Source organism: Rhinoderma darwinii, chromosome 1 (assembly GCF_050947455.1).
Source record: "Rhinoderma darwinii isolate aRhiDar2 chromosome 1, aRhiDar2.hap1, whole genome shotgun sequence".
Classification (NCBI taxonomy): Eukaryota; Metazoa; Chordata; class Amphibia; order Anura; family Rhinodermatidae; genus Rhinoderma; species Rhinoderma darwinii.
In genome coordinates, this window is record NC_134687.1 from 659,990,054 (window position 1) to 660,007,195 (window position 17,142).

The 17,142-nt window shown below is 44.5% G+C and overlaps 1 protein-coding gene across 1 annotated transcript in view; it reads left to right on the forward strand.

The window, feature by feature from the left end:
- Nucleotides 1–17,142, forward strand: part of LOC142664365 (uncharacterized) — a 196,449-nt gene that overhangs the window by 21,206 nt on the left and 158,101 nt on the right. The window lies entirely within an intron of this gene.

The window sequence follows — 17,142 nt, forward strand, 5'->3', positions numbered from 1 at the left end:
GGCTTATATAGGCGTTCAAAAGAGGCCATTTAGCCAGAGAGGTAGATCATTACCACCCCGGAATCCAGACCACACTGCCCAAGTGCGGACAAAGAGCTCAGATTTACCCCAATCAGCAGACATCAACTCCTCCATCCTCATAATTCCGTTCACCTCCGTTACCCATTCCTTCAAAGAAGGTACAATGCTGGACTTCCAATGACGAGGGATCACTGTTTTTGCTGCGGTCAAAAAATGCCGAAAGACACCCTTTTTGAGGTGTGTGAGTGATCCAGGAACCATGGAAAGTAAGCCAATGGAGGCCGAGTTCTGAACCTCAGTATGAAAAAGTTTGTTACCAAGATCAAAAAATTTTCCCCAAAAGGGACGAAGCTTGGGATAGTCCCACCAAATGTGCAGCATGGTTCCAGGAGCCTCCCCACACCTCCAGCACTCATCAGATACATTAGGGAATATCCTATGCAGCAAAGAAGGACAGCGGTACCATCTGGTGAGAATCTTATAATTTTTTTCCTGGGTGAAGCATGAGGTCGGTAACTTATTTGCCAGGAAGAAAGATGTGCCCCACTCCTCAACAGAGTATCGAGTCCCCAGCTCCTCATCCCATGCGGTAGTGAATGTCAGCTGAGAGTAATTATATTTAGTTAGAAGGATCCCGTGTAAATAGGATAACACAGAGGGGGCAGCAGTCAACAACAAGTAGTGCTCCAGAGGAGTTATCCTGCAGCAATACAAGACGGTCGCCCATGGAAGAAAGATAGGAGCGCAACTGAAAATAGGACCACCAAACTGAACGTCTCCCCAGTCAGGCCTCAGAGACAACCGTCTGTGACAAAATTGCACCCTCAGGTGTAAGAGTCATAGCCAAGAAACCACCGTCCTGTCTCTCCCAACAGAGGAATGTGTCCACACCCACCGCCGGAGGGAAGGAAGGGTCATCAAAAAGAGGAGTTAGAGGACCTGGACGGTGAACAAGGTCCACCGCAGCAATGATCCGCTCCCAGACTACAAGAAACTGACGTGTAAGGGAAGGCAGAGAAGATGAAGGTCGCTGGAGAGCAGACAACCAAGGCAGAGACGACCGTGCTAGGGGAGACATAGCTTTCTCAATGCGCACCCATTGCTTACCCGCACCTGAGCGGAACCAGTCTACCAATCGCATGAGGACCGCAGCTTGGTGGTAGCGTTTAAAATCCGGCAAGCCTGCCCCCCCTCCACTTTCGGCCTACTAAGGCCAGCAAAACGAACACGAGGCTTAGAAGGAGCCCCAAACAAATTTAGTTATGGCCCTATGTAAGGTTTGGAAGAAGCTCGTTGAAATTTTGATAGGGACGGTTTGGAATATGTATAGGAATTTGGGAAGAATGTCCATTTTAACCCCGTTAATGCGCCCAAACCACGATATGCGGTTCCCACCATATGACATTAAATCCTTCAAGGTGCGCTGCAGAATGGGTGTATAATTCAAAGCAAACAAATCCGACCGTTGTGTGGGGATATACACCCCCAAATATTTTAGAGATTTCGATTCGAACGGGAAAACCCGCGCGAGATGGGTGGCTAGCGCAGTATCGAGAGATATATTCAATGCCTCCAATTTAGAATGGTTGACTTTAAAATTACTCAAATGACCAAATCGCTCAAATTCCCCGGTCAAAGATGGCAAGGAAACCATGGGAGTCGTAATGTACACAAGGAGATCATCGGCATACAGTGCCAGTTTGTGATGTTCCGCGCCAACACAGACGCCATTAACATTAGGGTTGCTCCGCAGTGCCACGGCCAGGTGTTCCATGACCAAAACATAGAGTAAAGGTGAGAGTGGGCACCCCTGTCTCGTGCCATTAGTAATAGATAAAGAGTCAGATAACAAACCATTAACTCGAACCCGGGCCGTAGGCCCATGATATAATGCCATAATCCTATCCACCATAGTGGCGCCAAGGCCAATCTGTGTCAGGACACTGTGGAGAAATACCCAATGTACCCTGTCAAAAGCTTTTTCAGCATCGACCGAGAGTAAACACATCGGTATCTTATGGGATTGGCAGTATGATGTTAAAATAAGGGTCTTGTTAGTGTTGTCCCGCGCTTCCCTACCACGTACAAACCCCACCTGGTCATCTGTGACCAGGTCAGGTAAGAAAGGCGAGAGTCGAGAGGCAAGCAACTTCGCGAAAATCTTAACGTCTACATTAATCAATGATATTGGTCGGAAATTTGCGCACGACGTCGGATCCTTGCCCGGTTTTGGTAAAAGGGTAATATGGGCCTCAAGGGACTGAGGTGCAAAGGGACACGAGGAAGACACGGAATTAAAAACTTTCGTCAAGAATGGAGCCAATTGATCCTTAAATGTCTTGTAGAATTTATTATTAAACTCATCGGGTCCCGGACTTTTGCCCAAGGGAGAGTCTCCAATAGCACGCTCCACTTCCGTTTCCCAAAAATCTTCCTCAAGTCCCAAGGCCTCCCCGCCCCCCAGTGACGGCAACGCAGTGTCGTGCACATAACGGTCTATTTTATCCCGCAACGCATCCGCCTGCATATCCTGAAAATGGCCTTTAAGATTATATAATGCAGAGTAATACTGTCTGAAGCAATCAGTGATGCCCACCGGATCATGAACCTCAGCGCCCGAGGGAGAAGTAATTTTAGGGATATACGATGCCTGGGTGCGAGGATGTAGTATCCGTGCCAGAGACCTACCACATTTGTCTGCAAATTCGTATGAATGTTTTCGCATCCGGTCCCTGAATCGAGCGTGTGACTGGTCTATCAGAGAACGCAAGGATTCTCTCGCTGTAGTAAGTTCCGCAAATATCTGTGAGGACAGAACACGCTTATGACGGGATTCAAGGTCCCGTATCTGAGTAAGGAGCCGCGCAATAGCTACCCCTTTTTCCCGCTTCAAACGTGCCCCATGTTGGATCAGAACTCCCCTAACTACACACTTCAGCGCCTCCCACTGTAATGGTAATGGGGTGGTGTCATGTGTATGCACCTCAAAAAAGCCGGTTAGCGAGTCCTTAAGGGCTGACACACACACTGAGTCACGCAATAAATTATCGTTAAGTTTCCAAGATTGGAAATTGGGTACCGAGCTAGGAAACGTGAGTGTCAGAAATACGGGGGCATGATCCGACCAAACCATAGGGCCCACCTCAGAGGTAGGATGCCAGGTAAGCAAATGGTGGCTAATAAGAAAGGCGTCCAGCCGACTGTACATATTATGTAGCGGGGAGAAGTAAGTATATTCTCTTACCTGAGGATGCAGAATCCTCCACACGTCAATCAATTGCATGGAATGCATCACAGTTTTCAAGGTTCCCAAGTGGGACTTCGGAACAGCAGACCTGCCCGAGGAGGTGTCAAGTCTGGAATCGAACGTCAGGTTAAAATCACCGCCCACAATCAAGACTCCCTCCGTGAACTCCTCCAATTTCCGCAAATACGCGCAGCACACCCGAGCCTGATCCTGATTGGGGAGGTACACATCAGCCAAGGTGAACAGCTTATTCCAAATGGACAGTTTAAGAAACACATACCGACCGCCCGGGTCAACCAGGACGTCTACCAGTTTATGTTAAAGTGACTTGTGAATACATATACTAGCGCCCTTGGACTAGGATTCCGGGTTGGCACTGTGGAACCAGACTGGATAATAACGATTTGTAAACTGTGGAGTGTGGCCCACCTGAAAATGAGTCTCCTGTAAAAACAGGATATTTACACGCTCTTTGTGCATGTTGTACAATATCTGCAAGCGTTTTTCCGGGACATTAAGCCCTCTAGCATTAAAGGTACAGACTTTCAACTGTGCCATCTCCAACGCACGTAGGACTAGCAAGTCAAGAAATGTTCTACAACAATGAAGAGAAGGACAAGACAGACAAGGGAGGGAGACACGACAACAAGGACAAACAAGCGGGTGAAACAAGCACCCACTCCTTGATCTAATCAAGGAGAAACAATCCAATATACACCAGATATAACCAGTGAGTCCCTAAGAGGAGAAGTGTCAGGACAAGGTCTAGCCAGCGCCCCGCACCCCCCAACCCAGCAAATTTTATATAGCAAATAACGATATAACAGAAAAGAAAGGAAAACCAAGGCACTTAGTATGATACCCAAAAATAATTAAATAAGAGTATACATTGTTAGTAGGGACCTAAAGAAACCCCAGCAGAGAAGACCCCTTAATACATTCATTGTCAGCATGAATGTACATACAGGTTAGCAATAAAAGAAAATAATAAAAATAAACATTCACGATTGTGGCGTATTAACAGCAATCAACCAACATCAGTAGCCACCAGGTCTCCAACAGCAATCACCTAGAACATAATGCAGACCCACACAGCCATGTCCACATGAACCTCCAAATATAATTGCCTCAGCTGATAAACACAATAACCATTGCAATTAAGCTCTGACAGCAGGCTGCAATTTGGAGACATTAAAAGGGCATCACATCGGCTCCGCAGGACGACCATCATGACGCCTCATAGGAGAAGCAGGAGAACGACCTCGCCTGCGTGATCGTGGACGCGGCGGCGGGATGGGAACATAAGGCCAATCAGGGAGAGAAACTCTAGGCAAACGGAGAGCAGCGCAGAAATCCGGAACATCCCCCGGGTCACGAACACTCAGCAGTGCCCCGTCCCTGTGAACCTGCAGCTGAAAGGGGTGACCCTAGGAATAGGAGATCTCATGTTCTCTCAAGACATCCAGCAAAGGACGTAGCACTCTGCGCTTGTCCAGAGTCATTCTGGACAAATCAGATAGCAGCTGGATCTTGACTCCCTGTAATAAAACCTCGCCTTTATCTCGGGCCTTCCTCATGATCTGCTCCTTAAGAGAAAAGAAATGGACACGGCATAGCACATCTCTAGGCCTATCAGGATCCGGGTTAAGCGGGCCTAGAGTCCTGTGAGCTCTATCCAGCTCCAGAGGATCATCAGCAGGGCACCCTAATAATGTATTAAACAGAGACTGTAAAGCAGGGATGAGTTGACCCGGAGAGATATCCTCAGGGATGCCCCGAAGCCGAGTATAACGGCGATTCCGATTCTCGTGATCCTCAGCAAGGTTAAATAATGCGTGAATCTGATGAGAGTGTTGATCCAATCGGTCAGCATGAGAGACTTGTTGCTGTGTAATAACGGAAACATCGCTTTCCATCCGCTGTACTTGATCGGACAATTGAGATAGATTGGTGGTAAGAGATTGTATCTCTGATTTATACGTCGTCTCAAGACGGTTTACATAACGCTCCATGTCCTGTTTAGTGGGCAATGCTGATAATTGTTGTCTCAAGCCCTGTAAATCATCCCCTAGGACAGCAGAACCCCCTATGTGAGAGGAGGGATGAGCAGCCAAATCTCTGGGAGCGGTAGAAGGCAGCAATGCAGGCCCAAGCACATGAGGGGAAGATAAGGGAGAAACCCGGCCGCCATGACAGGCACCACGTGGCGAGCAGTCCCGCGCAGGCAGCGCCATCACAGCCCCAAAGAGCTCGGCTCCATCCCATTCAGCAGGGAGGGAAACTGCCCCTGAGAACCCGAGATCGAGGGGAAGGTATAAGCGGTACCTGATGCAGCAGCGCCGGCCGCAGATGACAGCCCCTCTGGAAGCGAAGTCCCGGCGCCATCTCGTTTCCCCTCCAGCGGCGCCATCTTAGATGATGGTCCAGCAGCGTCGGTTAGGAATCGCTGGATGGAGCCGGCTGAAGACATCTGCCGTGTACAGTAAGGAGTCCCCGTGGAGGCCTTGGATTTCCTGACCATTAGGTTGATAAAATATTGCGTATTAATGTGCTTATGATCGGGTTAGGGAAGTGCAGGAACGGAGCTCTCAAGAAGCACGTCTGGTCAGTGCCATGTCCAAGCCACGCCTCCAAATATATATTTTTTAAATAAAACACTAAAAGCAAATTGATATAAAAAAATTATTTTTTCGCTACACCCTTCCTTTAAACACATCAGATTATTGACAAACTTTGACCACTTAAAGACCAGCCTATTTTAGGCCTTAATGACCAAGCTATAGCTGTATAAGATCTTGTTTTTTGTGGGACAAGTTCTATTTTGTAACCGCACCATTTTGGGATAAATAGAATTCATTGGTTAACTTTTATAAAAAAAAATTGGGGGGGAATAGAAAAAAGATTGCATTTTCGCCACACTTTTTTGCGGCCTAGATTTACACCGTTTACCGTGTGGTATAAATAACACAATAACTTTATTCAGCGGGTTGTTACGATTGCAAAAATACCAAATTGATATAGATTTTGTATGTTTTACTACTTTTACACAGTAAAAACACTTTTCTTTTAAAAAAAAAAAATTGTTTTTGTGTCTCCATATTTGAAGAGTCATAACTTTTTTATTTTTCCGCCTATGCCGTTGTATGAGGGCTTTTTTTGCGGGACGACGTGTAGTTTTTATTGTTACAATTTTGGAGTACATGCAACTTTTTATCACTTTTTATCAACATTTTTTAACCCCTTAAGGGCGCAGCCTAGTTTTGGCCTTAAGGCTCAGAGCCCATTTTTCAAATCGGACATATTTCACTTTATGTGGTAATAACGTCGGAATGCTTAAACCTATCCAAGCGATTCTGAGATTGTTTTCTCATGACACATTGGGCTTCATGTCCGTGGTAAAATTTGGTCGATATATTCAGTGTTTATTGGTGAAAAATTGCAAAATTTAGAGAACATTTTGAAAAAATAGAATTTTTCAGAATTTAAATGCATCTGCTTGTAAAACAGACGGTTATACCAAAATAGTTTCTAGTTCCCATATGTCTACTTTAGATTGGCATCGTTTTTTGAACATTCTTTTATTTTTCTTGGACGTTACAAGGCTTAGAACATGGGTCTCAAGCACGCGGCCCGCGGGCCGCATGCGGCCCCTGGGGCTGTCATCTGCGGCCCGCGGGACACAGAGCCGGTAGTATCGGCTCTGCTCCGAGACTCTGGAATTCCCTGACATCACTGTCCACATATGAACAGCGATGTCTGGGGCTTCCCCTGAGCCGGAGTCCCGAGCAGAGCGCTGGTGTCGGCTCTGCTCCGGGACTCTGTGGAATTCCCTGACATCGCTGTCCACATATGAACAGCGATGTCTGGGGCTTCCCCAGAGCCGGAGTCCCGAGCAGAGCGCTGGTGTCAGCTCTGCTCCGGGACTCTGTGGAATTCCCTGACATCGCTGTCCATATATGGACAGTGTGTCAGGGTCTTCCCCAGAGCGGAGTCCCGGGCAGAGCGCTATTATCGGCTCTGCTCCGGGACTCTGTGGAATTCCCTGACATTGCTGCCCATATATGGACAGTGTGTCAGGGTCTTGCCCAGAGCGGAGCAGAGCGCTGGTGTCGGCTCTGCTCCTGGACTCTGTGGAATTCCCTGACATCGCTGTCCACATATGAACAGCGATGTCTGGGGCTTCCCCAGAGCCGGAGTCCCGAGCAGAGCGCTGGTGTCAGCTCTGCTCCGGGACTCTGTGGAATTCCCTGACATCGCTGTCCATATATGGACAGTGTGTCAGGGTCTTCCCCAGAGCGGAGTCCCGGGCAGAGCGCTATTATCGGCTCTGCTCTGGGACTCTGGGGAAGCCTCTACAGAGGGCACTGTGGCAGCCTCTACAGAGGGCACTGTGGCAGCCTCTACAGAGGGCACTGTGGCGTTATCTACAAGTGGGTGTGTGACAGTATCTGAAGACACTGGCATTATCTAGGGGTGTGTTGCATTATCTACAGAGGGCACTGTGGCCTTATCTACAGAGGCCACTGTGGCCTTATCTACAGAGGGCACCGTGGCCTTATCTACAGAGGGCACCGTGGCCTTATCTACAGAGGGCACCGTGGCCTTATCTACAGAGGGCACCGTGGCCTTATCTACAGAGGGCACTGTGGCCTTATCTACAGAGGGCACTGAAATAAGCACGTGGAGAAAATGTCAAATTTTAAACCTAGCGCTATTATTATAGTAATGTAGTATTATTATTCTAGTAATATAGTGTTATAGTAGTTCAAATAACTAATTGATTAACAATAATTTTGTATTGTATCAAATTTGAAAGTAATGCGGCCCGTCAACTTCCCATTTTTTCTATATGCGGCCCACTAACCCGGCCGAGTTTGAGACCCCTGGCTTAGAACACAAACAGCAATTTCTCATATGTTTAAGAAAATTTCAAAAGCCTTTTTTTTAAGGTACCTCTTGAGTTCTGAAGTGGCTTTGAGGGGCCTATGTATTAGAAACCCTGATAAAACACCCCATTTTAAAAACTAGACCCCTCAAAGTATTCAAAACAGCATTTAGAAAGTTTTTTAACCCTTCAGGCATTTCTCAGGAATTAAAGCAAAGTGGAGGTGAAATTTTGCAAATTTAATTTTTCTTGCTAAATTTCAATTTTATTCACATTTTTTTCTGTAACACAGAAGGTTTTACCAGAGAAACACCACCAAATATGTATTGTCCAGATTCTGCAGTTTTTAGAAATGTCCCACATGTGGCTCTAGTGCGCTCGTGGAATAAAACACAAGCCCTAGAAGCAAAGAAGCACCTAGTGCATTTTGAGGCCTCTTTTTTATTAGAATATATTTTAGGCAGCATGCCAGGTTTGGAAAGGTGTTGGGGTTCGAAAACAGTAGGAATCCCCCAATAGTGACACCTTTTTGGAAACTACACCACTCAAGGAATTCATTTATGGTTGTTGTTACCATTTTGACCGCACAGTTTTTTTACAGCACGTATTTGAATTGGGCTGTGAAATAAAAAAAAAGTAATTTTTTCCAATAAAATGTCATTTGTGATCAAATTTCTTATTTTCACAGGGAACAAAATACCCCATTTTGTTGCCCAATTTCTCCTGAGTGCAGCAATACCCCATTTGTGGTGATAAACTGCCATTTGGGCCCATGGGAGGGCTCAGAAGGAAAGGACCACCATTTGGCCTACTGGGGATTTTCTGGTGCGAAGTCATGTATGCAGAAGCCCCTGAGGTACCAGTACAGTTGAAACCCGCAAGAAGTGACCCCGTTTTAAAAACTACACCCTTAAGGCATTCATCTAGAGGTGTAGTGAGCATTTTGACCGGAGACCTACACCCCATAAACTGTAATGTTGGTTCTCACGGGTACGGCAATACCCTACATGTGGATGTTATCAGCTGCCTGGACACACAGCAGGGCTCAGAGGGGAAAGACGAGGGGGGATAAGCTGTGCGGAGTGCATCAGGGTAAGTAAAATTGGGGTAAATTATAAACCAAGGTATGTATGATACATTTTAAAACACTCTTTCATACAGAGCTCTGGTTATTCGGGACACGTGTCACATTGATATATTGTGTCATCCCTTATCGCCCTCTTATAGCAGACTTTGCACCTCTTTTGCCTTTTGCCTTCTTGCCTGTTTGGGGAACTTCTCCAGGAAAGTGTTGGCCTGGTACGATGCGTGTGGCCTCGCTTCCAGAAGTACTGGGTGCCCCCCCTTCTTGGTCCCTAAAGATTAGGTTCTTGATAACCACCTCTTGAAATTCCAGGAAAGTTCCCCTCTGGCCTGCACATCGATGTAGCACGTACGCATTGTACAATGCCATCTGTATGATGTGCACGGCCAGCTTCTTATACCACACCGCATGGTGCTGTAGGGCTTCAGGACGTGATCTGACAAGTCCATCCCTCCCAGGCACCTATTGTAGTCCAGGATGCAGTCTGGTTTGGGGGTGGCCTTTCCTTCATATATCTTAAATCTGTAGGTATACCCTGATGCACTCTCGCACAGCTTATACATCTTCACGCCATACCTTGCCATCTTACCCGGCAGGTACTCGCGGAATTTAACCCTCCCTTTAAAATGTACCAAGGACTCATCAATAGAAATACACTTCTCGGGGGTGTATGCTTGCGAAAACCGGGCACTGAAACGGTCTAATAGGGGTCTCCGTTTATACAAACGGTCAAAACTGGGGTCATCTCGGAGTGGGCACGGCTCATTATCAGTATAATGTAAGAAGCAAAGTATTGCCTAATTTATTTATTTTTTTAGGTTCCAGTTCAGTTCTGAAGTTTCTTTGAGGGGCCCATGTATTAGAAACCCCTATCAAACACCCCATTTTAGAAACTAGACCCCTCAAAGTATTCACAACCGCATTTAGAAAGTTTATGAACCCTTCAGGTGTTTCACAGAAATTTAGAGCAAAGTAGAGGTGAAATTTACATATTTTTTTTTTGCCAGAAAATCCTCTATACCATATTTTTTATAACACAAAAGGATTTATCAGAGAAACGCAACTTAATACGTATTGCCCAGATTCTGCAGTTTTGAGAAATATCCCACATGTGGCCCTAGTGCGGTAATGGACTGAAGCACCGGCCTCTGAAGCAAAGGAGCACCTAGTGGATTTTGAGGCCTCTTTTTTTTATTAGGTACCATGTCCGGTTTGAAGAGGTCTTGCGGTGCCAAAACATTGGAAACCCCCCAAAAGTGACCCCAATTTGGAAACTAGACCCCTTGAGGAATCCATTGTAGTTTTCTTGGGGTGCATGCGGCTTTTTGATCAGTTTTTATTCTATTTTTAGGTGGCGTGGTGACTAAAAAACAGCAATTCTACTATTGTTTTTTTATTCTGTTTTTCTTTTACAAGGTTCACCGTGCGCTATTAACCCCTTCCCGCTCCTTGACGTACTATTACGTCATGGCAGCTGTATAGTTCGCGCTCCATGCCGTAATAGTACGTCTCGGGAGTAACGGCCGTTTCGGCCGTCCTCCCGACACATACAGGAGCTGTGACGCTGCTGTCTTGTTCAGCAGCTGTCACAGCTCCTACAGCGGGGACCGATCGCTGTGTCCCCGCTGATTAACCCCTTAAAAGCCGCGTTCTATAGAGATCGCGGCTTTTTAGGGGTTAAGCTGCCATCGCCGGCCTGCTACGCGATAGCGGCCGGCGATGGTGACTATGGCAACCGGACACCAAACAATGGCGTCCGGCTATGCCATAGACGGAAGCCTAGTGGGTCCTGACAACGTCAGGACCCACTATGCTTGCTGTCAGTGAGTAGCTGACAGTTCTAATACACTGCACTACGCATGTAGTGCAGTGTATTAGAATAGCGATCAGAGCCTCCTGCCCTCTTGTCCCCTAGTGGGACAAAGTAATAAAGTGAAAAAAAAGTTAAAAAAAGATGTGTAAAAATTAGAAAATAAAAGATTTAAAAGTAATAAAAGTAAAAATCCCCCCTTTTCCCTTATCAGTCCTTTATTATTAATAAAAATATATAAACAAACAAATAAACTATACATAATTGGTATCGCCGCATCCGTAACGGCCTGAACTACAAAATTATTTCATTATTTATCCCGCACGGTGAACGCCGTAAAATAAAATAATAATAAACCGAACCACAATCACAATTCTTTGGTCACTTCACCTCCCAAAAAATGGAATAAAAAGAGATCAAAAAGTCGCATGTACCTAAAAATGGTACTGATCAAAACTACAGTTCGTTACGCAAAAAATAAGTCCTCGCACGGCTTTATTGATTGAAAATTAAAAACGTTCTGGCTCTTAGAATAAGGTAACACAAAAAGTGAATGATTGTTTACAAAACGTATTTTATTGTGCAAACGCCATAAGACATAAAAAAAAACTATAAACATCTGGTATCGCCGTAATCGTATCGCCCCGCAGAATAAAGTGAATATGTCATTTATAGCGCACGGTGAACGCTGTAAAAAAAAACGAAAAAAAAACAATAGTAGAATTGCTGTTTTTTAGTCACCACGCCACCTAAAAATAGAATAAAAACTGATCAAAAAGCCGCATGCACCCCAAGAAAACTACAATGGATTCCTCAAGGGGTCTAGTTTCCAAATTGGGGTCACTTTTGGGGGGTTCCCAATGTTTTGGCACCACAAGACCTCTTCAAACCGGACATGGTGCCTAATAAAAAAGAGGCTTCAAAATCCACTGGGTGCTCCTTTGCTTCGGAGGCCGGTGCTTCAGTCCATTACCGCCCAAGGGCCACATGTGGGATATTTCTCAAAACTGCAGAATCTGGGCAATACGTATTAAGTTGCGTTTCTGTGATAAATCCTTTTGTGTTATAAAAAAAATGGTATAAAGAGGATTTTCTGACAAAAAAAAAAGGGAAATTTCACCTCTACTTTGCTCTAAATTTTTGTGAAACACCTAAAGGGTTCATAAACTTTCTACATGCCGTTGTGAATACTTTGAGGGGTCTAGTTTCTAAAATGGGGTATTTGATAGGGGTTTCTAATATATGGGCCCCTCAAAGCAACTTCAGAACTGAACTGGAACCTAAAAAAATAAATAAATGAGGCAATACTTCGCTTCTTACATTATACTGATAATGAGCCGTGCCCACCCCGAGATGACCCCAGTTTTGACCGTTTGTCTAAACGGAGACCCTTATTAGACCGTTCCAGTGCCCGGTTTTCCCAAGCATACACCCCCGAGAAGTGTATTTCTATTGATGAGTCCCTGGTACATTTTAAAGGCAGGGTTCAATTCCGCGAGTACCTGCCGGGTAAGAGGGCAAGGTATGGCGTGAAGATGTATAAGCTGTGAGAGTGCATCAGGGTATACCTACAGGTTTAGGATATATGAAGGAAAGGCCACCCCCAAACCAGACTGCATCCTGGACTACAATAGGTACATGGGAGGGATGGACTTGTAAGATGAAGCCCTACAGCGCCATGCGGTGTGGTATAAGAAGCTGGCCGGGAACATCATACAGATGGCTTTGTACAATGTGTACGTGCTACGTCGATGTGCAGGCCAGACGGGAACTTTCCTGGAATTTCAAGAGGTGATTATCAAGAACCTAATCTTTAGGGACCAAGAAGGGGGGGCACCCAGTACTTCTGGAAGCGAGCCCACACGCATCGTACCAGGGCAACACTTTCCAGGGGAAGTTCCCCAAACTGGCAAGAAGGGAAAAAGTCAAAAGAGGTGCAAAGTCTGCTATAAGAGGGGGATAAGGGAGGACACAATATATCAATGTGACACGTGTCCCGAATAACCAGAGCTCTGTATGAAAGTGTTTTAAAATTTATCATACATCCCTTGGTTTATAATTTACCCCAATTTTACTTACCCTGATGCACTCCGCACAGCTTATCCCCCCTAGTCTTTCCCCTCTGGGCCCTGCTGTGTGTCCAGGCAGCTGATAACAGCCACATGTAGGGTATTGCCATACCCGGGAGAACCCACATTACAGTTTATGGGGTGTAGGTCTCCGGTCAAAATGGCCACTACACCTCTAGATGAATGCCTTAAGGGTGTAGTTTTTAAAACGGGGTCACTTCTTGCGGGTTTCAACTGTACTGGTACCTCAGGGGCTTCTGCATACATGACTTCGCACTAGAAAATCCCGAGTAGGCCAAATGGTGGTCCTTTCCTTCTGAGCCCTCCCATGGGCCCAAACGGCAGTTTATCACAACAAATGGGGTATTGCGGCACTCAGAACAAATTGCGCAACAGAATGGGGTATTTTGTTTCTTGTGAAAATAAGAAATTTTCAGCCAAAACTACATATTATTTGACAAAAATAATTTTGTTTTCATTCCCAGACCAATTCAAATAAGTTCTGTGAAGAAACTATGGGGTCTAAATGGTCACATTACCCATAAATGAATTCCTTGAGGGGTGCAGTTTCCAAAATGGGGTCACTTCTGGTGGGTTTCCATTGCTTTGATACCTCTGGGGCTCTGCAAATGTGACATGGCACACGAAAACCAATCCAACAAAATCTGTACTCCAAAGAACACACAGCGGTCCTTCCCTTCTGAGCCCTCCCATGGGCCCAAACGGCAGTTTATCACCACAAATGGGGTATTGCCGCACTCAGGACGAATTGGGCAACAAAATTGAGTATTTTATTTCTTGTGAAAATAAGAATTTTTGAGCTAAAATGACATATTATTGGAAAAAATATATTTTTTTTAAATTCCCAGCCCAATTCAAATAAGTTCTGTGAAGAAACTATGGTGTCTAAATGGTCACATTACCCATAAATGAATTCCTTGAGGGGTGTAGTTTCCAAAATGGGGTCACTTCTGGTGGGTTTCCATTGCTTTGATACCTCTGGGGCTCTGCAAATGCGACATGGCACACGAAAACCAAACCAGCAAAATCTGTACTCCAAAGAACACACAGCGCTCCTTCCCTTCTGAGGCCTCCCATGGGCCCAAACGGCAGTTTATCACCACAAATGGGGTACTGCCACACTAAGGACAAATTGGGCAACAAAATGGGGTATTTTGTTCCCTGTGAAAATAAGAAATTTTGATCACAAATGACATTTTATTGGAAAAAATGACATTTTTTTCATTTCAGAGCCCAATTCAAATACGTGCTGTGAAAAAAATGTGCGGTCAAAATGGTAACAACAACCCTAAATGAATTCCTTGAGGGGTGTAGTTTACAAAATGGGGTCACTATTGGGGGATTCCTACTGTTTTGACACCTCAACACCTCTTCAAACCTGGCATGCTGCCTAAAATATATTCTAATAAAAAAGAGGACTCAAAATGCACTAGGTGCTTCTTTGCTTCTAGGGCTTGTCTTTTAGTCCACGAGCGCAGTAGGGCCACATGTGGGACATTTCTAAAAACGGCAGAATCTGGACAATACATATATAGTAGTGTTTCTCTGGTAAAACCTTCTTTGTTACAGAAAAAAAAATGAATAAAATTGAAATTCAGCAAGAAAAATGAAATTTGCAAATTTCACCTCCACTTTGCTTTAATTCCTGTGAAATGCCTGAAGGGTTAAAAAACTTTCTAACTGCTGTTTTGAATACTTTGAGGGGTCTAGTTTTTAAAATGGGGTGTTTTATCAGGGTTTCTAATACATAGGCCCCACAAAGCCACTTCAGAACTCAAGAGGTACCTTAAAAAAAAGGCTTTTGAAATTTTCTTAAAAATATGAGAAATTGCTGTTTATGTTCTAAGCCTTGTAACGTCCAAGAAAAATAAAAGAATGTTCAAAAACCGATGCCAATTTAAAGTAGACATATCGGAAATGTGAACTAGTAACTATTTGGGGTGGTATAACCGTCTGTTTTACAAGCAGATGCATTTAAATTCTGAAAAATGCAATTTTTTCAAAATTTTCTCTAAATTTTGCAATTTTTCACCAATAAACACTGAATATATCGACCAAATTTTACCACGAACATGAAGCCCAATGTGTCACGAGAAAACAATCTCAGAATCGCTTGGGTAGGTTTAAGCATTCCGACGTTATTACCACATAAAGTGAAATATGTCAGATTTGAAAAATGGGCTCTGAGCCTTAAGGCCAAAACTAGGCTGCGTCCTTAAGGGGTTAATGACATATTCACTTTATTCTGCGGGGCGATACGATTACGGGGATACCAGATGTTTATAGTTTTTTTTATGTCATGGCGTTTGCACAATAAAATAAGTTTTGTAAAAAATCATTAACTTTTTGTGTTACCTTATTCTAAGCACCAAAACTTTTTTATTTTTCAATCAATAAAGCCGTGCGAGGACTTATTTTTTGCGTAACGAACTGTAGTTTTGATCAGTACAATTTTTAGTTACATGCGACTTTTTGATCTCTTTTTATTCCATTTTTTGGGAGGTGAAGGGACCAAACAATTGTGATTGTGGTACGGTTTATTATTTTCTTTTACGGCGTTCACCGTGCGGGATAAATAACGAAATAATTTTGTAGTTCAGGCCGTAATGGACACGGCGATACCAATTATGTATAGTTTATTTGTTTGTTTATATATTTTTATTAATAATAAATGACTGATGAGGTAAAAAGGGGGATTTTTACTTTTAATACTTTTAAAACTTTTATGTTCTTATTTTTACACATCTTGTTTTTACTTTTTTTTTACTTTATTACTTTGTCCCATTAGGGGACTTGAGGGCAGGAGGCCCTGATCGCTATTCTAATACACTGCACTACATGGAATAGCCGGACGCCATTGTTTGGTGTCCGGTTGCCATAGTCACCATCGCCGCCCGCTATCGTGTAGCAGCCCGGCGATGGCAGCTTAACCCCTAAAAAGCCGCGATCTCTATAGAACGCGGCTTTTAAGGGGTTAATAAGCGGGGACACGGCGATCGGTCACCGCTATAGGAGCTGTGACAGCTGCTGTACGAGAAAGCAGCTGTCACAGCTCCTGTATGTCGGGAGGGCGGCCGAAACAGCCGTTACTCCCGAGACGACGTACTATTAGGTCATGGAGCGCGAACGATACAGCTGCCATGACCTAATAGTACGTCCAGGAGCGGGAAGGGGTTAAGGCAGGATTCACAGAAAACCTTTATTTTTATATTTTTTTGCATGTTTTTACTTTTTTTTTTTTATGCCGTTCACCGTGCGAGTTAAATAATGTAATGACTTTATTGTTGGGGTGGTTACGGACACGGCAATACCAAATATGTGTAACTTTTTCAATTCATTTATTTTTTAATAATAAAGCATTTTGTAAGGGGAAAAAGTGGGTTTAATGTTTTTTTTCACGTATGTTTTTTTATGAACCTTATTAAACTTTTTTTACTTCTTTACTAGTCCAACTAGGGGACTTAACGAAGCTATCCTCCAATCGCTTTTATAATACACTGCAATACTTCTGTAATGCAGTGTATTATGCCTGTCCGTGTAAAACGGACAGGCATCTGCAAGGCCATGCCTCTGGCATTACCTAACAGGCATACACTACAGGCAGTCCTCTCTCCAAAACCACTCCGATACGATGCTCGCTATTGAGTGGCGCATCTGAGGGGTTAAACGGGTGAGATCGATACTGATATCGATCTCACCCGTTAGAGCAGGGATCGTGAAAAGGCGTATTGGCGGTCACTAACGGGTTAAACAGCCAATAAGGCTATGTTCACACTGAGTTTTTTTGCAGGTGGAATTTCTGCCTCAAAATTCCATTTGGAAGTTTGAGGCAGAATTTCCTCTCCCTGCACGCCGATTTTTGCGGCTTTTTTCGCCCATAGCCATTGACCGCCGCCGGCATAAAACGCAATGAAATACGCTTTCTCTGCCTCCCATTGAAGTCAATGGGAGGTCAGAGGCGTAACCGCGCGAAGATAGGGCATGTTCCTTCAATGGGAGGCATTT